Source organism: Uloborus diversus, chromosome 2 (genome assembly GCF_026930045.1).
Source record: "Uloborus diversus isolate 005 chromosome 2, Udiv.v.3.1, whole genome shotgun sequence".
NCBI classification, from domain to species: Eukaryota; Metazoa; Arthropoda; class Arachnida; order Araneae; family Uloboridae; genus Uloborus; species Uloborus diversus.
In genome coordinates, this window is record NC_072732.1 from 58,980,378 (window position 1) to 59,007,667 (window position 27,290).

The 27,290-nt window shown below is 31.8% G+C and overlaps 1 protein-coding gene across 1 annotated transcript in view; it reads right to left on the minus strand.

The window, feature by feature from the left end:
- The window catches only part of LOC129217101 (uncharacterized), a 135,626-nt gene extending 129,179 nt beyond the window's left edge, over positions 1–6,447 (minus strand). Inside the window, exon 1 of the mRNA XM_054851350.1 lies at positions 6,332–6,447. The gene's annotated coding sequence lies outside the window, so the exon portion shown is untranslated. The remainder of the gene's footprint in view (positions 1–6,331) is intronic.
- Between the last annotated feature and the right edge of the window lie 20,843 nt (positions 6,448–27,290).

Sequence of the window (27,290 nt, forward strand, 5' to 3'; positions counted from 1 at the left end):
TAAAATGTTTCTGTTTTTACTGTACATTTTAAACTGTCTTCATTGTTTGTTATTTTTGTTATTGTGGGAAAAGTGTATTCTTTGCACTAAAACGCACTGAGTGTCTAAATATCGAGCAAAATTCTTACGATCTGTCATAATTTTTCTTTGTTTCAAACCTATTTTTTTGTTGTGTTCTGTGTAGAAAAGTAAAAGAAAAACTCTCTTTTTACAACTAAATAAAGAGACAAAATCATAGTTTGATTTGCAAAGAGAAAACGGTTCTATCAACATTGATGCATAATATAATTGTTTACTGTTGCTACTCAGCTAATGAATGTTTCAAGTAACTGACTTAGAAATGGTTGCTACTAAAATTTGACTAACAAAAACATATTTTGAGAAGAATTTGATATTTTCGCAAGTTGTGCAAAGAAAAAGAAATAGTCTGAAGTGAGTTAGAGCTTTCAGTTATGTAGATTTTTTTAAAGATTAAATAGTGATTGAATGCAAATAAAGATGTTTCCTTCTGTTCTTTTAAAGCTTCATTAACTTTGTTTGGTAGGGAAATATGGGGCAACGTGGAATAGCGGGGCAAAGTGAAATGTTTAAATTTTTACTCTGCTTTTAGTTCCACCTGCCTAGTAATATATTTTAACTATGTAGTAACATATGTAGTCTATTCCAGTCAAAAAAAAAAGTGTGAAAGTCAAAGAATATAATAATACAAGCAATTTTCAAAAAATGATGCTCATATTGTAATATTTTGTTATAAGGCAAAAGTTATTTTTGTTACTATTACTTGATAAATTAATTGTTACTAAGATTTTTAATATTAATTGAAACCTACTAATATACGGTGCAATATTTATTTGCTTAATATTTAACTTAGTTGTATATCAAATTCTTTTTACAGTTAGTCAAGTGCATGCGTGGCAAAGTAGATGGGGCGAAGTGAAATATAGTCCATTTCATTTATTATTGATTTTTTTAAAAAATCATTTACGTATTAGTTAATTAGTTGTTCCATTCACATTCTTTCATTTAAATATTCTCTTATTTTTTCATTCATTCACTTATTTTCTTTCTCACTCACTATTTTAGTAATTAATTTATTTTTTCTCATGCATTAACTGATTTATATATTTATTTATTCGTTAATTGTTTAGTTTAAATTTCATTTCTCCTCTCCTTTTATTTACTCATTTCTTCTTTGAAAAATATCTTTAACAATCGAATGGAAAATATTTCGTTAGAAAAATATTTTATTTTTCACTTTGCCCCATGAAAAAAAAGAAGGGAAAAATTTCCACCTTTTTTTCAAAGGTACCAATTTAACGTCGAAAAAATAAAAAAAAATAAAAAATAATGTTTGAGTACAAATTTTATTATAAAATGTAGTGTTCTTTCTTTGTGTAACACAATTTTCGAAACAAATTTCCAATTTGTTCATTTTGAAAAAAAGTAAGTGATCTTAACCCTTTTACTTTGCCCACATTCTCCTACTTCCAAACATTTTTAACTAATCTCCGAAGTATAGAAATTTGAAAACTCAAAAATGTACAATTCTTTGAAGAAATCGAATTTGCGATACTTTTCAAAGTCCGTCGAGAAATTGAACATCAAACATTTTCCGGCGTACTTCCGGTAAATCTAACATTTACAATGTGTTTCAGGTACATTGAATTTCAAATACTTTGCAAAGTCGCAAGTTAAAATGCTGTAAGATATGCTTCAGATGCGTCAGAATGCTATTAATATGCTTGAGACATATTGTGTATCAAATGTTTTGCAGTATATCTAGTAAACATGGAACTTGAAATGTTTTTTGTATGGTAACATCTGACCTTTTAATTTTTCTTTCAACTACCTAGCTCAAAACAAACTGAAAGAAAACTTCAAATAAATGCCTATTTCAAATACATCTATTTTTCAATTCTTTAGAGCAAATAACGAAACTTTTCTAGTATGCAAGTGCTCTCAAACATCTGTCATGGAGGGTGTTTTCATTTATTTTACATCAACGAAAATTCTCAGATTGATAGATATAGATAAAAATAAGATCGATATAAGCGGATAGACACATAAAGATATAGACGTAACTGGAGATAAAAATATAGATTATATAGATGTAAATAAATAAATAGGGACATAAATAACTAGATTAATATTAAATAGGTAGATAGACTTTAATAGACTGATACAGATAGATAAATAGATAGAAAGATAGACTCATTAATGTATCGACACAAATCTATATGTATCAATATATAAGCAGGGCGGCAGACTCGAGTAGAAAATATATTTTGTTGAAAATATTTTTTTTATTTTTTATTGGCGCTGTAGTGTTATGATTTTTTTTCCATCATGGACGGGGTTATGACCCCTCTCCCTTTCCCACGCTACAGCCTCCAAAACCTTTATCAGATATTTGACTTAGATCACGGATATGAAATATTGAAGTTTTTAAGAATTGTCCTTAACATTAAGAACAGAATTAATGTGTGTGTGTGTGTGTGTGTGTGTGTGTGTGTGTGTTTTTCAAAAAAAGTCCTGATAAACATCACTATCTTGTGAAGTGATAAAACACATTTATTCGAAAAATAAAAAAAAGAAGCATACCCTCAGTACCTAGTAACACACATATTCTACGTAAATGCAAGTTAAACGATCAATCAATCGCTGAATGATGGTATATTCAGAGTAAAAAGATTAATGGTTACAATATGCGGGAGCAAAAGAAATGCGTTTTTTATTAATGAAACTGTTTCAGTAAAGGAATAATTTATTTATGACAATGATATTTCACAAAGAGGTTCTTACCCTTGCTTTTTACGCAGAAATCATTTATCTTGTATTTTTAGCAAAAATAGTGCACTGTATTAAAAATAAGCAACTTTATATTATATTTGATGATAATCATGATTCAGTTTAAATTACCATTTTGAGACTTTGCACATATACTCTTAAAGAAAATGTCATACAGGAACTGAATAATTTAAGATAAGAAATTTATAATTATAGTAAATGTTTGTTTATACAAACTAAAAACCCATTGACTGCAATTTGGAGATGTACATTTAGGTTCCTGGCCAATTTAAAGTGGAAAAAAAAAGGCGAAATTCAATGTTAGTTTGGCGACATTGGCGATATTCATGTAGAGCCCAATATTAAACATTGTCGGCGCAAGGCTTGTTAAAAATTATCCGAACTATAGCCGAAGGAAAAAAAAGTTTGGCAAACCCAAAGGGTTGGAAACCGAATCCTCCTCCAAAATAGTCTGCTTGGTGCATACCACACTTCTCCAAATGGTTGGGGCACACCACACGGCTCCAAATGGTGTTGCCATAGATGGAAGGTTTTCGAAATGGTCTGCTTTGGAATTGAGTTTAGCTCTGCAGTCGTGCGTACCTTTCAATCGCCTATTGAGTTTGGGGAACAAGCAGAAGTCGCAAGGGGCTATAGCAGGATTAGTTAGTAGCCTGTTAACACACATGTGTATGTTTTTTCTACCAACACATCTAAATCATGTGCGGGAAGTGCGCTTGAAAATAGTCACAGAAAGTCCTCTGACTCTTCCAAATAGTTTCCACTTGATTGATAACACAAGTTTTGATGCAGTAATGCTGCTCCACTCGTTCATCATTTCTCTTGAAATTAAAAAGTCCGACATAAACACTGCATACTACCTCAGTCAAACTCTGTTTGCCGGAGACTGACGCTATTGACAGATGGGAAAACATTCGCGCAGGCGCACCAAGCTTCATGATAAGCTCATACATGCATGTCATCAGGTTTTTACAAGAAAAAATAAGGTCGGATATTTTTCTAACTTTGAACTCTCCAATGCTTTTTTATAATACATTTTTGTCCTTTTGGACATTTCATTTTCACAATTGGTCAAAATTAAACTGTAAAACTCCCCCCTCTCCCCCCCCCCCCCCCCCCCGCAATTCATTTTTATGATGAAATTTCAACCCCATAGTAACTTAAACTTTATAAAAAGAAAATAACAATCTACAATGAATAAGTTCTAGCGGATATTCATGTGTACACGTCTTTCCTTTTTTTTTATTTATTTATCTTACCTTTTTTAAAATGTACGTGTAAAAAAATTCCACTCACACATAAACTTAAAATTGTTAGATGAATTTTAACTTTTTTTTTTCTTTTTTAACGTCATGCTAAAATATTTCGTCGGATCGATAACGTATGGCGTATTCTATAGAGAAATTGGTAATGCGTAATACTCTCAGAAATATAAGCTAAGTATTTTCTGTTTTTGTGCAGACAAAAATATAGTTTTCTTCGTCATAAATTTTAACTTATTGATTAAGATTGTATGTAAAACTTAATTACTTTCTAATACATTATTTTATTTTTGAAATACGTTGGATATTTTGGCATAAGGTTTTTAAATTAATGTTATTATTTCAAATTAATGTTAATTACTTGATATTAGCAATTAAGTACAATACCAGAATATTATAGATCAATTAAGGGAAAAAGTTCCACACCATATAAGGGCTGAATTAAAGTATTTTTCGAAAAGAAAATGCATTCTTTTCTTCTTCTTCTTCTTTTTTTTTTTTTTTCAATTTTAGTCAAACATCAATAAAAAAAATAAAAAAAACATGTATTGGCATGTTAAAGATAAAACATCCTTTATCTTCAGCCTTTTGCTATTTATTGCTGAAAATAAAATAATAAGTAATCATTCTATTCAAAGATTTTGTCCTACTCAAAAGTTGATATTTGAATGAGCAAAAATAACTGCGGAGTAAAATGATTGGAAAAAATGAATTATAAGCAGAAGGTTTACCTCTCGCTAGCTAGAGATATCAAATGAAAAATCTTTATTAATTTCAAAATCCTTCCAACTTCAAATACTTTTGTAGTCTACAAATGATCTCACTTCATTTCAGCTCACTTTTTTATTTAAATAAATTTATCGAACTTGTGGGATTCTTTTTCTCTGCTAACTGTTTGAAGCTGTCATATTTTTGCTATTATCTGAGATTATCAATTGTGCACTTCTCAGCGTAAAGTTATCATACATATACATGAACACAAAGGCTCTTAACGTAAATACCCCATAAACGTAAATACCTCATTAACGTAAATACCGAATCATTTTACTGAGTAACATCCTTTAAAAAGCATCAATTAGAAACATTAAATTGGCTCCAAAGACATTAATAGATGCAAAAATACTGCAATTCCATCTCAGATATAGAAATCGGACCTAAATATAATTCGAAAATACACTCAAACCTGGTTTTGTGCGGTAGATAGGGACCGCACTGAAACAAATCGCTCAAAATCACACTATTAATCACTCGTTTTTAAGATAGTTTAGTCAATTGAGTTCCCATTTGGTGAAATTTTCATAGACCGCAAAAAAAAAAAAAAAAAAAAAAAAAAAAAAAAAAAAAAAAAAAAAAAAAAAAAGAGACCGTACAAAAACAAGTTTGGGTGTAATTTAAAGGAGGCAAAATAATAGCACTGCCGTGGGAAGGTAAAGTGCAGTATCTGCGAATTTTTCACTTTTTGTCATTTATTGTACTTCAGTTTATTGTGCTAGCGAACTTATTTGGTTTCCGCTAAAAATAAAGCATGAAAAAAAGTCCAATTCCAAGATTCCTAACGTTAGTATAGAATCCGAAATGCGTTTCTTCATTTATCTCCGAAACTCATTTCGGTGGGCATTGGTCTTTACCTTCTTGCGGTAGAGTAGAGTTCTAAGTTTCTCGCTAAGCTTAGTCGTTTTCTTTTTTCACTCATGTGTAAGAAACTTGGTATTTTATTGATGCAATTTAATTCATATAAACTGGATCCCAGTTTGTTTTTTAATAAGTGAACAGAAAAATAAATGGAAATAAACATTTTAAAACTGAACGATTTCATTTCAAAGTAAAATTTTCGAACCGTAAAACTTAATGATAAGTGTCTTTATGTACAGTAAGCAATTAATAATGTGATTAAAATACCATTTAAGGGAAAATCGAGCAATAGAGTTCGTCCAAATCTGAAACCGAGGTTTTTAACAACAAGATTTTTTTCTCTGATATATAAGCATTTTAAACGAGGCATTAAGTGGCTCTAATAAATTATTTTTTGAAATACTATTTACAAAAAAAAAAAAAAAAAAACGGAAATAAATAAATGTTTGTCAGTTTCAATAAATTAAGTAACCAAGATTTAAACAGTGCTTGAAAAGTGACTAAATAAATGTAAAATAAGAACAATCCAGAGTAGCAAATCAAGTATTTTGATATTCAGGAAAGTGGCAATAATCGATTATATTTCCAAAAGTCTAAAACATTATAAACAATTAAGCAGTAATTCCTACCTGTATGATTGTTGGTGAAATTTAAACCAACAGTGATGATACTCAGATCACGTCAACCAATAGCTGTACTTCAAAATCCCATAGACAACGCCGGGTATACATTGGTACAAAAGGTATTCACTTTAATCAGCACGTGGATTCACTATGCAAAAATCACTTTCCTTTTCTTAGAATAACGTATTTTCAAGAAAAAGTCGAAGATATCCAAGATAATATACCATGATTCACTTACATATCCTCTTCACTTCGGTTCTTATCGAGACCAATATATATTTTTAATTATTTAAGTCACAGACGATATTTACACGTGTGTACATAAAACAGAATATTTCACGGAAAATCACAAAACATTTTGGAACATTCAAATCTGTTTTTTAAAATCTATTTTTAGTTGGTGTTACTTTTTTTTGGCATGCATTTTTTTTTCTTTTTTCGCCGCCGAATGCCGGTTAGCGAAGAAGCGGCAAAAACTTGAAAGGAGAAAGTCGGCTTTCTCTGCCGCACCTCTCTCTGATCGGGCACCGACAGAAAATGCGGAGAGAATCGTCCGCTGCTCTGCCCGAGGAACACCGGCTGCGATTCTGCGCAAAGAATGCACGAGTGCGTGGTGGGGGTCCTACACTCAGTGCGCCGGGTATCGGGGTTCAAACTGAGCACGAACTCTGCGTTGTTCGTTAATTAACAGCGGATTTTGAAAATGTGCTGTTTGTGTTTTGATGTTGCAGAAAGTGAACAAAAAGGTAATTTTGTCGATAAAATCGTACATCTGTATTATCAAAATTTGTGTAAAAAAAATGTTTCTTATGAAACTATCACGTGCAGTTAATTGCAATACCGGTATATCGGTATACCGAATACCGGTATTTCGAGCGATTTTGCAATTTTGAAATACCGGTATTTACTGAGGTAAAATACCGGTATTTCCGGTATTAGCTGAAAATAAGCAAGTTTCAATTAAAGAATTTTTAATTTAACTTTTTTATTATCTATTTATATTTTAAATGTGCATTTCTTTTTCCGGACTACAGAACCAAAATTAATCTATTGATGTAAAAATTTGGCTTCAAAAGCACGAGCTGGTAGAATATCATTAAATAAAATGTAGCGGAAAGATTGCAAAATGATACTTTCATTACTAGATGGTGAGATAAATCGCATCTATGCAAATTTTGAAAGAACTTTGTACTTACTAAATATGAGTTTTTATACGGTTCAATAGCAAGACACTGTAGCACAGCAACACCGGGGCAACAAATTACCATTTGTTTTACTTACATGAAAAGGTTTTCCTCGAAATTCAGTACCGTTGAGACAAATATTTAAGAAGTATATCGTAAAGTATTGCTGAAATTTGTTATCAGTTCAAAAAAATTATTCACAGCAAAAGTACATTTTGTAGAGAAATCAACTTTTAGATAAAGGGCACGTGAATAAGCGAGGAAGTAGTAAAAAAAAAGAAAAAAGTTGCTCATAAACGCACAAAAAAGCGATTCACCCCACCATCTACTGTTGAAAATATCATATTTTGCAATCTTTCCGCTACTTTTGTTTGCAGCTATTCGATGATATCAAAAATGATCAATTAATGTAGCAAAAATTCACAATAAATGGAGGTACTGTTGCCTTTATGGGCCACCTCCAGCGTAGGTACACGAGATGATAGAAGCGAGAAACTGATGCATTTAATTCTTGTAAGATGTTAACTACTTTCTCTCGTTTCACAGTTAACCGTAAATGCCCCTATAATTTGATCAAACATGCAGACAGTCTAACTTACAGTTTTATGTGATCCCAGATACGCTCCATCTGTGGCAAATCGTGGGATAAAGCAGCCCAGAGAAAGTGATTTTTGGGAAGAGTAAGTTGTGAGCAATGTTCTATTAAAAATGGTTCCTGGAAGCATTACAATGAGTACAACACATATGATTGAATCATGTCATGAATGTACCGCTTGGTTATGATGATGTTGAGGATCAATATAAGGAGTGACCGTGTATCTTACGCAAGAACCCCTTGACATTCCTACAGTTGGAAATGCGGTGTGTTTGGAGCATAATAGCATTAGACGAGAATGAATTGCAACCGAATGGAGTCAGATCGTCCTCTGCGACGAATCCAGATCCAATGTGTGCAATTATGACACTTAAAGAGCATATGTGGAATCCCCGTGGAGAATGGCTCGATAGGCTGGCCTGGATCTGCGTACGCGCAGAACCGCAGTGCAAGGGGGGGGAGGCACGTCCTTAAGGGCCCAACGGCCCAAGATCTTGATTTTAAAAGTTAGCACTAAGTCTTATAACGTTTCAAATACACACTGCTGGTCTCTGTGGAAGGTCAATAGTGCCTTAACTTTTTAGCGGGACATCGCACATACAGCATTGGTGATGTTATGAGGTACCATCGCATAAGATACACTGTCCACTCACCTCGACAGCCCAATAGAACCCGCGTGTCATTCTGCAGACACATGTGTTGGTCCTCATGGGAGGGTTCCTAGGAGCAGGGTTTTCAGCAGGACAACGCTCGGTCACACACGCTGTGTGTGACCTCTTCAAGGTTCTTACTTTCTCTGGCCTGCTCGATCCACTGATTACTTAAAACTCGAGCATATCTGAGATAGCCTGTAACGTAACACCTTACGAGTTCAATCGAACTAGTGGCGCGGTTACAGTAATCTTGAAACAAGATGACGCAGGTTAGCAAAAGAGACTTTTATACCTCGATGGACGCCCGTATCACTTCGCGTACTCACACGATATCCAACCAGTTACTAAAATCACCATTCACTTGCGATTTTTCATATTAAATATGACCATTTAACTGTCATTTTGTAATCACTTTCTTACATCAATGCTGCCTTTTCGTATATTAAATTTTGTCTCATTTTGACTACCGTTTCTTGGTGCGCAAATTTTATGGCAGTGGCAGTGAGCGTATACCTTTTGTTGTTTTGAAACTCGTTCGTTATTTCCTTCTCTTTCTCATCCGTCATGAAAAACTTATTGTATGACTATTGTATGTCATAGAATTACTCTTTATTCCATGAAGGATTAACTAAATATTTTTCTTCATTCATAAGCAAGCACCACTGCAATTAAAATATATCGCCACTAGAAATTCAGAACTTGCACTGCTTCAATTTCATTAAGTTTACAACGGAAAGGCATTTAAGAACGGAAACGGAAGTAATCATTTACACAGTGTTGTTTGACACATAATTTTCCTATCAATGCAACTACTGAAAGATTTTGAGTTTGCCGACCATCTATCACAATTGCAGTTCATTTCCTATTTTCTGATAATGATTTCATAAATTAACGCGGCTCCACTTCAAGTAATAAGTTCATAAAATGACTCTCGTCTAAACAATGGAAATTGAAAGTCGTGGCCATAAAACTTGCAAGTTTTAAGCTTCAAGTCTAATGCGTAGTATTCTTGACTGCAGTGAGAATAAAGAATTACAGTTTTAATATTTTATCATGGTTTATCTCCTATAGCAATTAAATATAATACTTTCAAGATGCTACTGCTTTCATTGGGCGATTCCACCGTCAAGTGTAGGGCAACTGTGCTTTTTCTGTTTTGCATAATAATTTGGATACAAACTATTTAAGACGAAAAGTAACAAGTAAAGTACTTTATTTTCATCATTACAAAAAAAATTTTCTCCAGTTTCTTTTTCAATTTATATTATTCCTTTCAAGCTTCTCAATTTAACCAAAATATCCACCGAATCTATTCTTGTTTTTTTATAAGTATAAACATCCCTTTCCTACTTATATTTCTAAGCGTTTAAAAAATATAGAAATAGTACACCACTCCAGAGAAAATCACACTGTAAAAAAAATTCCGAAACGTTACTGGTTATTTCCGTGGAACGTTTCGGAATTTCAGAGGTTTTCACCTATTTCCCCAAAAATCAAGTATCTTCGCAAAAAAGTTTCCTGAATTCCTAAAAGATGCACGGATGCATACCTTGCACTGGTGTGAAAAATATTTTTTGCTACCAGTTTAAATATTGACTGAGCGTGTTTATTAAGTGTATCGGCTTTAGATTGGTTACGGCCCGTCCGGATTGACTAAGCTCCCAATGGGAGCAAATAAGTCACTGGATAGCTACAGCCTTGCGAGGCAGGAATTGCAGGCAAGGAATATGCTTGGTTCTTGCTTGCGATTTTCGCGTAGCTTTGGCCATGGTTGCTCTAATACTTCTGGAGCTGTCTTGGTAAATCAGGAAGGTTCTAATCAAATAAAGTAAACCTGTTTAAGGTTCATGAGTGGCTGTTACATTGGAGATTTCCTAATATTTCAGAAAGGTTACTGACTTTTATCGGAAAACGTGTTCCAGGGGTTTGTAAAATATGTTACTGGTTGAAATTGGGCATATCAGCTGCGTATTATTTTCCAGGAACGTTTCTAAATCGTTTTTACAGTGCAGGTGATCTGTTCTGCATGTACCAGTTCCATATTTTATTTCAAAAGTTATAGTTAAAAAGTGTACTATAAAAAACATTTTGCATAAAAAAAATCACACATAAAATTGGGATTTCTTTGTCCCAAAAAAATGACAACTACGCATTTTGAGTTTTTTTCGAGCTCTCACTTGCAAAACAAAAGTCTGAGCTTCCATGTAATTGTCGTGTAATTTTTTTAAAACTGAGAAAAATCGCACTACAATACTGCCGTGGGGAAGTAGAAGGCAGTAAGTGCAACTCCTCTTTCTTTCTTTCTTTTTTTCTTATTTTGCATTTTTGCCAACTATTGTACAATAGCTTCATTGTACCAGCTTTCTTATTTGGTTTTCGCAGAAAAAAAATAAAAGCACGAAAAAAAGTCTAATTCCAACATTTCTCTATTGTGGGTAATGAATCCAAAACGTGTTTCTTCAAATGTCTCGAAAACTAATTTTTGAAGATTCTGCCGTTTACTTGCGTAGGGAAATATTCGCAGTCATATGTACCATCAAAAAATTCTAGTATGGTACGTTGACTTTGGTTTAGTGGGTACGTGTATTTCGGAGCAGCTTGTGTTAGGGGGAGAAAAGAAATACTAAATATATGTAAAGAGAGCGTATTATTGAAATTCAGTCGTTAAAGGAGTCCTACTTGATGTTGTCTGCACATACTGCCGCCTACCTGCCCACGGCAGAGTACTAAACTACTGGTAAAAGTGAGGATAGTTTTTCGGGTGGAAAATATTGTCAAAGATCCAAATATGTGCGATGTTCTATGTTTGAAAGGTCATGGACATTTTTTTTATTCTCCAAACTCTTACTGTATGTCTGCCGTGGGGAGGTTAAGTGCAGTATCTGCAGAAATGAACTTTTGAGATATTTGAAGGAAAACGTTTTGAATTCAATACTAACTACAGAGAAATGTTTGGCTTTTTTTTTTTTTTTTTTGAGCAATCACGATTGCTTATTGCTTTCATTTGACTGTTTTTGGCGTCCTATCATTTTATTTTCCCACCGCCACCCTCCGCACCATCACCGTCGACCTGCTGCTCACGATGCTGCTCCTATAGCGAAAGCCGTCTCCAGGTTGCATACATGTCCTACACATACGCGCATTACATACACAACTGCACACACACACATACATACACACACAAACACATACACACACATACACCTACACACACATACACAAACACATACACACACAAACACATACACGCACGTATACATACAGACACCTACACAAACACCTACACACATCTACCCACACACTCATCACATTGATGCCTGCACACAGACACATATGTCTACACACACATACATATACCCCCCACACACACATTCATACACACAATTACCCACACACTTATGCCAGCACACAGACACAAACACACATGCCTACACACACATACACCCTACACACAAACACACACGCCTACATACACACACTCGTGATTGCGAAAAACATTATTTGAATTCAAGATGTCAAAATTCAAATTAATTTTTTTTTGATTTATTTTCGGCGGGAACCAAATAAGCGAGCTTGCATAATAAAACTAAAGTACAAATATGAAAAATTTGCAGTTACAGCCCTTTACCTTCTCACGGTAGGTATCTCTTTTAAACTTTTTTTCACTGATATTACTGCTCAGATTTATTTAATGAGATCTAACATTTCAGTCAGTGTTCAGCCTGTCTTAAACATAATCATAGATATAGCATTTTTTTCAAGGCGTGAAACTACTTCTTGAATTTTTTAGAGTAGTGAAATGCAATGTGGAGGCGAAAACAGTAGAATCCACAGCAGCAATCATTTTCATAAAAAATCGACTTCTCAAGGATGAAATTAAAGACATATATGTATACAATTTACAATTTTAAAATGTAGGGTTTCAAAAAATCCGATTGTCCCCCCCCCCCCATTTTCAAACGCTGCCAAACATTTTTACCTATAACAGAATACCTGAGAACTATACTTTTGGGGCGTATTTTTGAGTTTCAATGATTAGAATGCGCTTGTAGGGGCGTTAAAATTATATATGCACAAGATATATTACATTTCATGTTCCATAGAAGCGACACAGACCAATGCAGGAAAAACTATACACCACAGAGAAGGTAAACGATTTAGGAGCGAGGGTGCAAGCTGAACTTTCTCTCTCTCTCACTTCAAGTGCACCTTATAATTCTTCAGACAACTCAGCCTAAGAGCCTCTGCCCCTCTGATATGAGTTTGGCGCATTTTCTGGGCTAGGTATTTGACTTTGACATAAAAATGCACCGTACTCAGAGGAAAAATATCCAGCAAAACTTGCCACAGAACTAAATAGCTTAAAACAAGTTAACCCGTTTAAAGCAGAAAAATACTTGTTGATGGAAAGACTGCGATGAGAAATAAAATCGACAATTACAGTAGTAAGGGCATCTATTTGGTAGTATTATTTCAGCGCAATTTGTGGAACATAAATCAAGTCCAATAATAAATTTGAGAAATACATTTTAACTAAACATAGTCTGTATGCCTTCATCGTCCTTTTTAACCCTTACATACTTTACTTCTATACAATGCAAAAAAATGTTACTGTTAAGATGAAAGTACAATTAGCGATTGCAATACCGGTGTACCGAATACCGGTATTTCGAGCTATTACGCAATTTTGTAATACCGGTATTTATTGACGTGAAATACCGGTATTTTCGGTATTAGCTGAAAATAATAAATAGAATTAAAGAGTTTTTGATTTATTTATAGAATATCTTCTTTTATTTCAAATGCACATTTCTTTTTCCATGATAAAGTACAAAATCAATCGACTGGTGTAAAAATTTGGCTTAACAAAACCACAAATTAATAGAATATCATTGAATAAAAGTAGCGGAAAGATTGCAAATTGATATTTTTGTTACTAGATGGTGAGATGAATCGCGTTTTCGTGCGCTTATGTGCACCATGTTTTATTTTTCTATTTTCCTGATCACTCGCTCTGACTTTTGTGAAAGTTAATTTCAAGTGTTAATTCGAATGTATCTGTCCAATAAATAACTCACTCCAACCATCAATTGCAGTAACAGTTTATAATACATTTTTTAAAAAAATGTCTCACCTGTACCGAATTTTGACAAAAATGTTTCCTTGTTAATATAACAAATGGTAATTTTCAGTCACCGATTGGTTTGTTGTCCTGTCTCGCTATTTAGCTTAATTCTTGGCAAGAAAATATTTATAAATTAGATAGTGCCAATAAAATTTGCATAGAGGTAGAGCATAATCAACTGGAACATATTTTCAGATATTTACATTATTCTCGTAAAAAATTTTGAAAAGAAAACGAAAACGAATAAAAGAAACTAACAAGATGAAATTAATTACGTTCATCGTAAATTACAAATCAAAGAGCTAATAAAAAGCAAAAACAAACCTATCCTGATCAAGAGGAAATAGTTGAAGATGATGTTAATATTGGAAAAGTATCATCTCTCAAAGAGCTATAAATTAGCAAAACTAGCTATATTTATAGCTACTACAACTAGCTATAAATTCAAAATAACAATAATCATCATGCATACAATACAAAGAAACACACACACACACACACAAAAAAATATTCAAAAGTAACAAGCAAGAAACCGAATTATTTGAAGATGAAGGACCTCAAGGCAATTAGAGGAGGTGAACGGCCCATTGTTAATAGTTCTACCGACCTGCGTGAATTCAGAAAGAGTATTTTCAACTGTAGGAAATTTGTGCACTAAAATGGACTGCAGGCTTAGAAACAATCAATAAATGCGTTATGTTTCTTACTCTTATTTGTATTTTATGATGGCATTTGTTCATCATTTTATACTTGTTTATAATACGTTTTCATAAGTGATACAATTTTTGTGCAAAATTATGGACTACGGCAAACGAAACAATGTGTTTCCAATTATTTTTTGGCAAATTTCTAATACCGGTATTACGTTTTGAAAAAAAAAAAAAGAATACCGGTATTGCATTTTTGGTCCGGTATTGCAATCTCTAAGTCTAATTATTTCTTTAACTTACGATAGTCTTTATTTTATCCAGAACCAAAAAAAAAAAAAAAAAAAATGGTTATAACTTAATTACAGGAGAACTGGTCTTGAAAAATCATCTTTTAATAATCTTAATATTGATTACCATGTTGACAGTAAAAATAATGGGTTACCGTTTAAAATTTTGAAGTTTTTTTTCTTTTTATCATGCAGATTTTTAACAAACTGTTATAACTAAATTATTTTTATTGTGCATTGTTACTAATAAATGAATACTTTTTGCTTCTCTCTAGTACAAATACTACTCCAATAGGAGTGTTTCGTATCCCCCCCCCAAATCGTACATTAAATGCTTTTCCTCAAAATGTTATTGCAAACTAAGTATAATATAATTTTCAAAAATTAAACCATGTGGACACAGATTTTGTATTGGTACTTAATAACACACGCTGTACGATTTTATTTTTTTATTAGGGGCGAAATGCAAATGAAATTTCTCTAAAGCGGTGATGTTAACTTTCACTGGACTAAACTCCCCAGCTTTAAATAAATATGTTTTACTTTCTTTCATGTAAAAGTACTTCAGTGGAAAACGTGGCTTCACTCCATTAGCTATAATTGACTGATTTTTCATTTTATGAATTTCAGTATTTTGATTTTTACTTTTAAAATTTTGAAGTTTTTGCTCTTTTTAATCATGCAGACTTTTAACAAACTGTTATAACTAAATTATTTTTACTGTGCATTGTTACTAATAAATGAATACTTTTTGCTTCTCTCTAGTACAAATACTACTCCAATAGGAGTGTTTCGTATTCCCCCCAGATCGTACATTAAATGCTTTTTCTCAAAATGTTATTGCAAACTAAGTATAATATAATTTTCAAAAATTAAACCATGTGGACACAAAGTTTGTATTGGTACTTAATAACACACGCTGTACCATTTTATTTATTTATTAGGGGCGAAATGCAAATGAAATTTCTCTAAACCGGTGATGATAACTTTCACCGGACTAAACTCCTTAGCTTTAAATAAATATGTTTTACTTTCTTTCATATAAAAGTACTTCAATGGAAAACGTGACTTCACTCCATGAGATATAATTGACTGATTTTTCGTTTAATGAATTTAAATATTTTAATTTTTACTTTTAGTACTGAACAAAAACTTTAAAAAAATCAAGATTCTTTAATGTTTTTAAAGTCCGTAAACCATCATTGTTAATTTAAATATTACGTAAAAATATACTGAATTTAAAATATACTGTGCAAATGAAACTGGAATTTATTGAATTTGAATGTCTCAGTCTAAGAGAGTCTGAAAATTTTGATATAAATTTTAAATTCAGCTACTTGTTTTCCTTTTGCATCTGTCATAGTTTGTTTTCAATGATTGTTCTTATTTTTAAAAGTTATTGCTGTAAAGGAAAAGATATATCGGAGAATAAGATTATCGAGAGAGAGATATGGCTGCTGCTTTAAAAAAACATTGACATTAGGTGAAGTTAGGTTCGTTTAAAAATATTTTAAAAGTAAATTAGAGTAATTATTCAAGCACTTTTGTATTACTAGTGGTACCCGCACGGCTTTGCCCGTAGTATAAAATTAAAAGGTCTTTTGGCTCGCCTGTATATTTACAAATATTGTACGGTGAATTTCTCGTCAATTGGCTTGCCCATGTTACGGTTGCACGTTATGATAACTTGGTAATTTACTCGTCCATCTTATGATACTCTTGCTCGGGAAAATGTTCTTAAAATTGGAACATAAAAAGAACAAAATCTAATTTTCGAAAAATCGTTTCGAGGTGCACACCCCCACGCTACAAACTAATTCTGTGCCAAATTTCATGAAAATCAGCCGAACGGTATAGGCGCTATGCGCGTCACAGAGATCCTGACAGACAGAGATCCGGACAGAGATCTAGACTTTCAGCTTTATTATTAGTAAAGAAAATATGTTAGCTGTATCCACATGGCGATACTTAAAATGAAAATTTTAAAGTAGTTATTGAGTTTGTAAATATATCTCTCGGAGAAAAAATATCAATGTTTAAAATTAAAATGCACACACATACTTTCATTTCAGCTTATCGGAAAACCACAAATGCCCCTAAACGCTCCCATTACAATAAAAACAAAATTAGTTTTAAAAAAAAACTTCAATGCTCATGAAATGAATTAAAATTTATGCACATTGCAACTAAAATGAAGCTAATTTCTCCATCCCACAAAAGAAATTTATTTAAACTGCGTGTTTCAATTAGGCAAATAAAAATCCCCCCCCCCCCTCTCCGATAACAAAAAAAAAAAGAAAAAAAAAAAGAAAGATTGAAAAAAGTATTTGGAAAACTTTTTTTTCATGGTAAAAATAATCCTTATCATTAAACTAAAATGCTCTCTCATAACCGGGTATCTATACGCATTCTGAGTAGCGATGAAAACACCTGTCATAATAACTGCCCTCAAAGTTTCCGTTACAACAGAAGTAAAACGGAAATCTTAACCTCCCCGTAAAGAAGGAGAATTTAATTAAAATACGCATTGCAATTAGAATGAATGAAAAATCCTCCACTTTCAGCTAAACATTAACAGTCATTCGGTGTAACTTTGCACCACATTTTCTCTACTTTTAACTACCCCGTGCCTATTTACATAGATTTGTTGAATCTATTGGCATAAAGCGAAAGAAAACGCCTGAAGTAGTTTGTAGTTATCAAGAATTAAGGAAAAACTGTTAAAAAAATTATAATTAGTTATTAACCAGATTTAAAGTTAGCCTGACACTCGGGGTAAATTTGAGCAACGTAAGAAATGAGTTGAAAAAAAAACTGCTTAGAAAAAATATTGTAATTAAGGAACTTTAAATCATAAATATATGATTCATAAACACTTAAAAACTCCCCATTTGTGCTCTGTAGCATCACAAGCTGCGTATAACTTATTATATTAAATGTAGAAAATGTGGCTGCAGAAAAGCATCAATATTTACAGGAAAAAAGCACTTTGTTATTCGTGTAGGAAACAAAAATGCAGAAGGAAAAAAATTTCAACAATGAAACTAAAAATACACATATTTTTACAGAGTTATGTTGGTAAAATTGGTCAAGAAGGAAAATACATAGTAATTTAACATATTGAACGTTAAAATTAATAGCCTCAAAGTTTTTCTCTGCATTATCTATCGAAGATTATTAATTTCCTGCGTTACTACGACAATAGTTGAATTTCTTATGCGAGTTTAAATTTGTAATTCTAAAAATGTTTTTGTTGCGTTTGTCAGTTACAAAATGAAATGAAGAAAGTATGTTTTGGGAAACAAATGGCCGAAGAAAATTATTCTAATGGGAATCATCTACATATATTAGGTAAACAGCTAAGCTAAGCATAATGTGGGCTGGCTCAAAATTACCCTGAAAACTGGTTAAAAACTGTAATGTCTTACTTTTTTTAATAAATATTACTACATTTTACTAAATATTACTAATAACGTGTTATGGATGCTGAGATATTCTCCATATTTTGTTAATAAAATGCCTGATAAATGAATATAGTAGTTGTTTAAAAATTCTAGTTGGATTTTTAACAACTTAAAATCGGCATTTCAAAATAGCTTCCAAACACTAGTATCACACTTGTTGTATTTTAGAATTTGTAGTGTATAGCTGTGCAAACTTTTTTCGTAAAATAAAGAATCGAAAACTGATTTATAAACCTCACCAGCAGAGTGTTGCACGGAGTTTTAGAGTTTTTTTCTTTAATTTTTTTAATTCGATTATGATAAAAAGTTTAAAGTCACACAAAGTCAACTGGAATAACTCAGAGATACCCCTCAATGACTGTAATTATTTAAGTACTATTTTTAGACGAATTTATAAAATGCACACCATCCACCTCGATTTGATGGAATTTCTCCTTGCAAGAAGGAAAGTTTTGTTGAAGCTTTCTCTTCAAAAATGTATGGAATACCTTATATTTTGTCCAAGCAAAATTTCTTTTCAAAGTGCATCATAAAGTTCTGCGCCTGAAGGGGTTTAAGAAAGGAATTCCAAATGTATTGTGTTTTTACGACACTTTGTTCCTGTCAGGTCTTCAGTTGGAATAAATCGAAGAGACCTTTACTATATACCGGAATGTTTTCCAGAGTGTTTACAATTTTAAAGATGTAGTACAAATATTCGTATGTAATATGTCTTTTTTTTTTTACTTTCATGTATTCATGATACATTGAAAAATGTTTTAGTTTCGAGAAAATTTTCAATTTTAGATTTTTGAAGTATTTTTACTTTTAGTTTTGCTGAACTTTTGATGAACATGATGTTGAACTTTTTTTTCGGAAAATGTCTGTAAGTGAACGTTTTTTGTGGTTGCTTTAACTCAAAACGGATTGTAAAGAAGCAAAAAAAAAAAAAAGGTACATAAATGGATTCTGAAAGGTACCGCCAAATGGTTCTTGGTGTCAGATTGTGCCACATCATATGTACCAATACCAATACATAGAAATCGGGTTACGGATAAGATAGAACAGAATACAGAACATTTAAAATATTCTAACCGTTATAAAAATAACATCCTCCCACTTATAGTTTTGCAACATTATTTTTGGCGCAACCTAAGCCGTTTTTGTCAAAAAATTGTAAATTTAAACTCAGTTGTGTTTCTTTTAGTTATTTTTTTTTTATTTTTTGTGCTTTCTTCATCGACAAACACGTGTTCTTTATTGATGTCAAGTTCAATTGTGCAAAATACAAAAACTTTTACTGTACCGTATATATTTTCACTGTTTAAAGAAAGTATTATGCATCAACACAGCTAAGTTTTTGAGGAAGGATAATGTTTACCTTATTTGTCCCTTATGTCAGCTTTTTTGCGGTTTATCTGCGATTTTTATTATTCGCGACACTTCTCCCATCCAATTCCGTGGACAATCGGGAGTTTACTATATTGATGCTAGTTTTCGACACCAATCGCTTCAAAAGGTTCGAATGTTTTTATGGGTAAGCATGACCTCTATAATTTTAAAAAATAATGAACAGCTTTTTAAAAAATACTAATACATTAAACTCCAATGTTTTCTCCTGTTGATTCAGTATTAAACCAATCGCTTCAATGATGGTTGGACTATCGAATGTTTTTGTCAATAAGCGTGACTGAAAGTATATCCAAGGATTTAATCAAAACTACTGTAATAGTTACTGTACAGGCTGTGACGCTAACCGCAACAAGCAGGACAGCGTAAATGGACATTTTTCTTCTTGAGCGTGATTATTATGCCTTAAAAGCTAATGGAAATATTTTAAAATACGGTTTGGCAGATAAATAAAGTAAGCTGATTAACTCCATTACCATGTAAATTTATCGAGACGGCTAGTTTCACTAAACAGCGGCTCGGTTGTACCAACGAACCAAATAGACTGCTGGAACTTCAAAGTTATTAATTCAATTTGATACTAAGTTTACTGGAGGGTCGAAAGCATCTTCCATTTTAAAAGCCATTTTTGGTCATCCAGCCACAATCGCCAAAGTATTATGACAAATTTCGATTTTAAGAATTATTACAATGATGTAATTTTGTTCCTTACCTAAAGGATTTTCTGTGTAGTTGTTTAAAAGGTTTAACTCATATTCTTCCACAAATCTCGCTAAGATGTAACTTTTCTGAATCTGCTAGCAACTAATCATCATTACAAAAAATAAAATATGCTTTATGTGAATTTTTCAAATTCCACCCAGCAAACTAAGCTAAATGAGCTACTTTCTTATAGCATCAAACTGAGACTTCTATTTATGCAACTTTTTTTTTAAATCTTTTTAACTAGCAAAACTAGTAAGCCGAAATACTACTAGATTGAAGTATTTCTGATAATCGAGGAACTCAATAAGCGGCTGTTTTCATCCCACCCAACTAAACCGCTATTGTATGTTATGATTTAGAAAAAAAAATCAATGAAAGCCTACCTAGGCCTATCTGTAAACGCGTTTTACTCAAAATTTGAAAGTGTCCACTTACATCCCTTTTCTTCTCACTGCCTCAAATGATTTCTCTAAGTGAAAAGTGTGATAACCGATAATTTATGTAACCAGTTTTAAAAGAGCTAATTGAATGAATTATTAAAAGTATTTTATTTTAGTTAATTAATTTATTTTGCAATTATCTGATGACAGTCTTAAACCATAACAACAATATTTTCATTGTATAAATGTGCTGAAACTTACTTTTTTTTCCTTAGGAAAAGAAGCTAAATGTAACGATTAACTTCTAAAAGTGGAATACAATAAAATCTTTTTTTTTGAAAAGATGCGAACAAATTATTCAAAACGCGAGGCATTAAAATAATTTACATAAAAAAATTAACGAAACTGATAAATTATTAAGAGAAAAAAAGCGAATGTCTGACGAAGCTAAGATGGCGAAGCTGGCGATGAAAGAGAGGAGCTGAAAAATTTTGTGCTAAATCCTCATATATATATAAGAGCCAAAATCACTGATCGAGTAACGCTTTTGACGTCACGAAAAAAAAATCGCACCATAGCATACGTGACGGGATTATTTCATTGTTCAAGCACCATAGATTCAATAAATTATTTATAATTTGACAATTTTTGGCAATGTTTGACATACAGGGAAAAGCTTTATTTTGAAGAGGCTGAACTGGATCCGGAAACGTAACTGTTTTACAGGTAAGGCTGTAATTCTAGAAGAATAAAGAAACGCAAAAGCGGTCAACAGTGAACGCTATCTACTTGAGTTTAGGGTTCATCCACTGGAATTAGGGTTAAAATTTCAACTACCAAAATATCATCGAACACACAACTGCTTCGTTCAAATGTAGAAGCAACTTTCACCCTTTATACCTTGACGGGCGATTTTCTAGTCATTTAATTATAAGAATAATTAAGTCATAAGACGTGGTCAAGGGTCGACTACCATTCCGGAGTTACGACCCATTGTTTTCGACTGAAATGGTAAACGAAATAAAAAGCTGAATGTAAGTAGGGGAATGTGGGGCAAAGTGAAATAGTAAAATAGTTACTCCGTTTTTAGCGTCACTTTCGTAATAATGTTTTAACTATGTAGTAACATATGTAGTCCATTCCAGCCATGAAAATATTACCTCTGAAAATAAAACATATGATTATACATGCAATTTTCAAAAATTGATACTAAAATTGTAATATTTTGTTGTGAGTCACAAATTATTTTGATATAATTGAATGATAAATTTCTTGTTATTAACATTTTAAAAATTACCTTCTAATATTCGGTGCAGTGCTTATTTAGTTAAAATTGAGTTTCTTTGTAGTTTTAATGTTTTTCGCAATTAGTCAACTGCATTCGGGGCAAAGTGAAATAACTCATTTTGTTTACTCATTCAATCATTTACTAAATCATTTACGTATTCATTTATTTGCTAGTTTATTTACATTCTTTTATTTACTAATTCACTTATTAATTCATTCTTTCACTTATTTTCTCATTCATTTTTACTATTTTATTCACTCATTTATTTTCCTCATGTATTAATTAATAAATTAATTTATTTATTAGTTTATTGTTTATTATATTTTCATTTTTTAAATTACTTTTTTATTTGTTCATTATTTTGTTCAAAAATTTTTTTTCCAATCGAATACAGAATATTTTATTCGAAAAATATTGCACTTTTCACTTTGCCCCATGAAAAAAAAAGTGAAATTTTTCCACTTTCATTTCAAGGCACAATTGTATTGCCAAAATTAAAAAAAAAAAAATCTTCAATGCAAAGTAAAATAAAATACAATGTTCTTTCTTTATGCACTGTAACTTTCAAAACATTCTGTCATCTTAACCATTTCCCTTTGCTCCACACTCCCCTACATACATTCATGATGTTAAGAGAAAATAACAATGTAACGGTTGTGTGAAATGTGTAGTTATTTTGAAACCACAACGTTTCATGTTATGCAGTAACCAGAACATTGAAGCCAATCTGTTAATGAAACGGAAACACTATTAATAATTAAAATAAACTGCACAATCTGATATGTTTGCTGGATAATTAAAATTTGCTTCTCAACCGCAACGTTGCGACTGAATTTTCAGTAATACTTAACTAAGAGCTCATGAGCATCATGTATGATTCTGCTGAGCCGCATGTTACCGACCCCTAGGCCGTTCATAAATGCGGTCACACTTGGACGGGAGGTGGTTATTGTGACAGTTTGTGACAAGGGGGATAGAGGCGTAACAAGAAATGTGACATTACGCATTGTTGTAACTATATTATGAAAAACAGCGTTACATGTAGCAAAAGGGGATGGGTGAGGCGAAGTATGACACTTTGCAACACAAGGGGAGGTGGGTCAAACTTGTTAAAAAAGAGAGACCTCATTTGCGGTCGGCCCCTAGGTTAAATCACAATAGTTATTTTAAGCACGTTAAGGTAGATAAATAGAGATAAGTAAAATAGCACAAAGAGGTTTTTTATTTATTTATATTAAAAATCTACTTAAAAAAATTAAATTAAAAAAAAAACGAAACATGATTTTTGAGATGACCGAGGTTTTAACGAGGTAATCACGTAATGCTGCCACCAGGTTGCATCCAATTCGAGAGAAAAAAAATTCTAAAATATTTAGTTTCTTCACTACATTTCCGCTGATAACCGCTAGTACAATACATTTTCGCTAATAACATTAAAAATTTAAATTTTGAAATACTTTTTTTCTCGCATTGAATCGAAATCAAGTTACGCTTGTTAGCATTATGATATTAAATCGAAACTTCAAAATACAATTTTAACCATGATGAAACACCGTTGAAAGTTTAAATTTATGCAAGAGATTATTTAAAATTAATCATGTCCGTCAATATTTTAGAGAAAACATTGTCGAAATAAATTTAAAAACAGCGTTCGGTAGCCAACTATTCTCAATGTTCCAGTTTTAATAACCTTGTTTAAAAATTTACGGAATAGAAAATATCTAATGACATCAATTTTACTGCGGTTATGGTGTACTTTTAGTGATGAAAATTTAAGCATTAATATGCGCCGTTTGGATTTCAAAAACGCACTTAAAAGAGAAAAGTTCCACTCAATGTGAATTTTTCTGATGCTAATGTTAGCGAGCCTACGAGATAAAAATGAATTTTTAATAAATTTAAGTGTGTTGAAATAACCTATACGGAACAAGTTTAATGAACACAGTATAATAACAATACTTAATTATTTATAAAACTAGTAATTGCGGAAAGTATTTTGTGCTTTAAAATTATATTCAGAGGGAAAGCTTAAAAAGAATTCTAAAATACATTCTATAATTCATTTAACTGTGTTATTAGTAATAATAATATTATTATCATATTGTTATTTGCGATTTCTATTTAGCTTGCTACATTAAATGTAATCTATGCAAACATGTAAGATAAGAAAACTTTTTCAAAAAATGTAATGTACATGATCAATTAACAAGATATTCTTTTAGAATTAAGCGATCGTACTTTTGCTATACTAACGATTATTTTTTAACAGCATCCAACGTTCAGTGAATTATAATAGGCTGAAAGTTCTTTCTTATGAATGTCTTCAACAGTAAAAAAATACATGAGAAAAGTTTTTTTTTTTTTGGAGAAAACTATTAGTTAATACATAAACTGCATAAAACTCGTTCATTTAAACTGTTAATCATTATGTTGCAAGTTATTCTGTCAAATGATGAATTTGTATTCGGAATATTTCACATTCAAAGTTGATATCTGGTATTTCTGCTCAGAATTGTTGAAATAAAAGATTTATAACTAAACAACAAAAATTGTACAAATGTAAAAAATCGCACCCTCTGAATAAGTAAATAATAATAATAAATAAACAGTTTAGCCAAAAACTACAAAACAGTACAAAGACACTGAGCTTTCAGCCCATTCCACAAAAAATATTGAACTTCATGATCGCTGCAAACAATGCATTGTGCAAAATAATAATAATAATAATAATAATAATAATAATGACTTAAAAATAGTTTCAATAAAACATTAATATTAGAAATGAAATCGTATTTGGCTCTTTCTTTTGCGTGAAAAATAAAAAGCTTCAACTCGGCTTACAAAATCAATCAATTCTCAGTCACCGTCTGCGGCATTTTTTTCTATTTCTTGAAAAATAAGCTACTTTCAGATTCCTTGCATTATTATTTTTTTTTATAAGTTTAAAAACATTTATTATTGTTAGTAATTTAATGATATGGTTTGATTTTCTGATTTAGAAGCTAATGGTCTAATTTTTCTGGATTTTCATAAAATACCCCTAAAATGCTGAAGTTAAAGAATCTTTTTCCCGAACATCACTTACATGATGCTCTTTTAATTATTTTTTTCAATGGGAGGGAGAGAAAGGACACACCGACAAACATTCATCTCATATAACTAATGTCTCTTTTTATTTTTCAAAATTATTAAAATTATTTAGATTATGTTTGAACTTTTTTTGTTTATAGCAACATATTAATGATGCAACACAAGTGTGTTCTTTTACTGTTTTCTTCCTACTTATACGGTAAAATAGGCTGAACATTGAATACCTGCAATTATTAAACAAAAAAAAATGCATTTATTAATTCACAACGTTGATATCGGCTATGTTTTTTAAATGCATTGAATTGATTAAATGCACATAATCAACAAATCAATGTCGTTTTTTAATTTTAAAAAAAGAAAAGTAATGTATAAGCATTTGAATATACACTTATGTTTCAAGTTACGATTTCCGTGTAACAAAAACAAGGGTTCCAAAACCAAAGCTTGAGGTATTCATTTTCTTCTATTTCTGACACAAAAATCAGCCTTGGTATTTCTCGCCAAAAAAAAAAAACAAACAAACAAAAAAAAAAAAAAAACGCGGGTTCAATATTTTTAAGTGTTCTATAGATGTGAAAAGCTTCATTCGAATCGAATCGTAGATTTATACTTGGATAGGATTACTCGTTAGTTGAGTAATTCTGGCAAATAAATAAACGTTTTTTTTTTCTCTTTTTTTTAAAGGAATCCTAAATAGTAAGAATGTTTCAACCAAAATTTTAAACACATTTTTACAACATTGTTACTATAAACATAAAATGACTTAATGTGTAAATTAAGTTTTACGAAGAATAAAATCCTACAAACTTGAAACGTCTCAATAAAAACGTGTTTAAATTATTAATGTTTCCATTGCTAAGTATCTCGTTATTTTCCCATATTTTTTGCGAATAATGGACACACAATTTATATTTTCATACTACTGTTAGCCAGCTTCTTTCTGCATTGTAAAATATTATTATGTATTAAAGTTGCAAAATATTATGCATTAAACCCTTGGATACTTTTTTTGCCATTTAATTTGGATACAGGAAGTAAAATTCAGGAGAATGATTGTGATGAACTTGATTTCTTTGAGCACCAATTCTTTATTCATATGAAAACAGTAAATACCATAAAACCGTACAACTTTAGACCAATTTATGTGTATTTTCTTCATATTTTCATTATTCTTTGCCAAAAAAGGTTGAGAATTTAACCGTACACTACCATACATCTCAGCTGTAGAGTGTCGCTTCGAAAAAAAATACTAAATTACTTACAAAGGGAGGGGGAATTTTTTGTATAGTGGTATAAAGTTTGAACATGGTATTGACAACTTTAGACCACCTCATATTTTCCTTGATATGCACCGCTCAACCGCTCCGGTCTAAAGTTACAGTGCTAAATCGTTCTGTTTCAATCCTGTGCACTGCAGAAAAAAAGAATTAAACTAAATTTCACTTACTTTTTCCGATTTATAATTTTTTTATACTTTTCGACTCAATTTCAAGTTTTCTTGAATAAAATCAATTGTGAAAATACAATATTTTATTCAGATATATAAATATGAGCGTTAGGTAGTATGAAAACAATCAGTAGGTACCTTACTAATGGATTTTTTTTTATTATTTCACAAAGGCATTTTTGTTTATCATTTTTTACAGGAACTAGATACGAATTTTCTCCCAACTGGGTAGGTTTCGTTGTTGTCTGCCAGAATATATGCTTGTGGTTCACAACATGAACTTCACTGGACAACACTTGTGAATCTACTGATTTTTTGAGCAATCACGATTGCTTATTGCTTTCATTTGACTGTTTTGATGTCCTATCATTTTATTTTCCCACCGCCACCCGCCGCACCATCACCGTGGACCGGCTGCCTCACGATGCTGCTCCTATAGCGAAAGTCGTCTCCAGGTTGCGTCAATATCCTACACTTACACGCATACATACACGCACGTGCAAACAAACACATACACACGCATACATACGCATACACAAATGCATACATACACCTACACACATACATAAACACATTCATACACCTACACACATACACAAACACATACATACACCTACACACAAACACATACACACACACGTATACATACAGACACCTACACACAACTACCCACACACTCATGCCTACACACACATACGCATTCCCCCA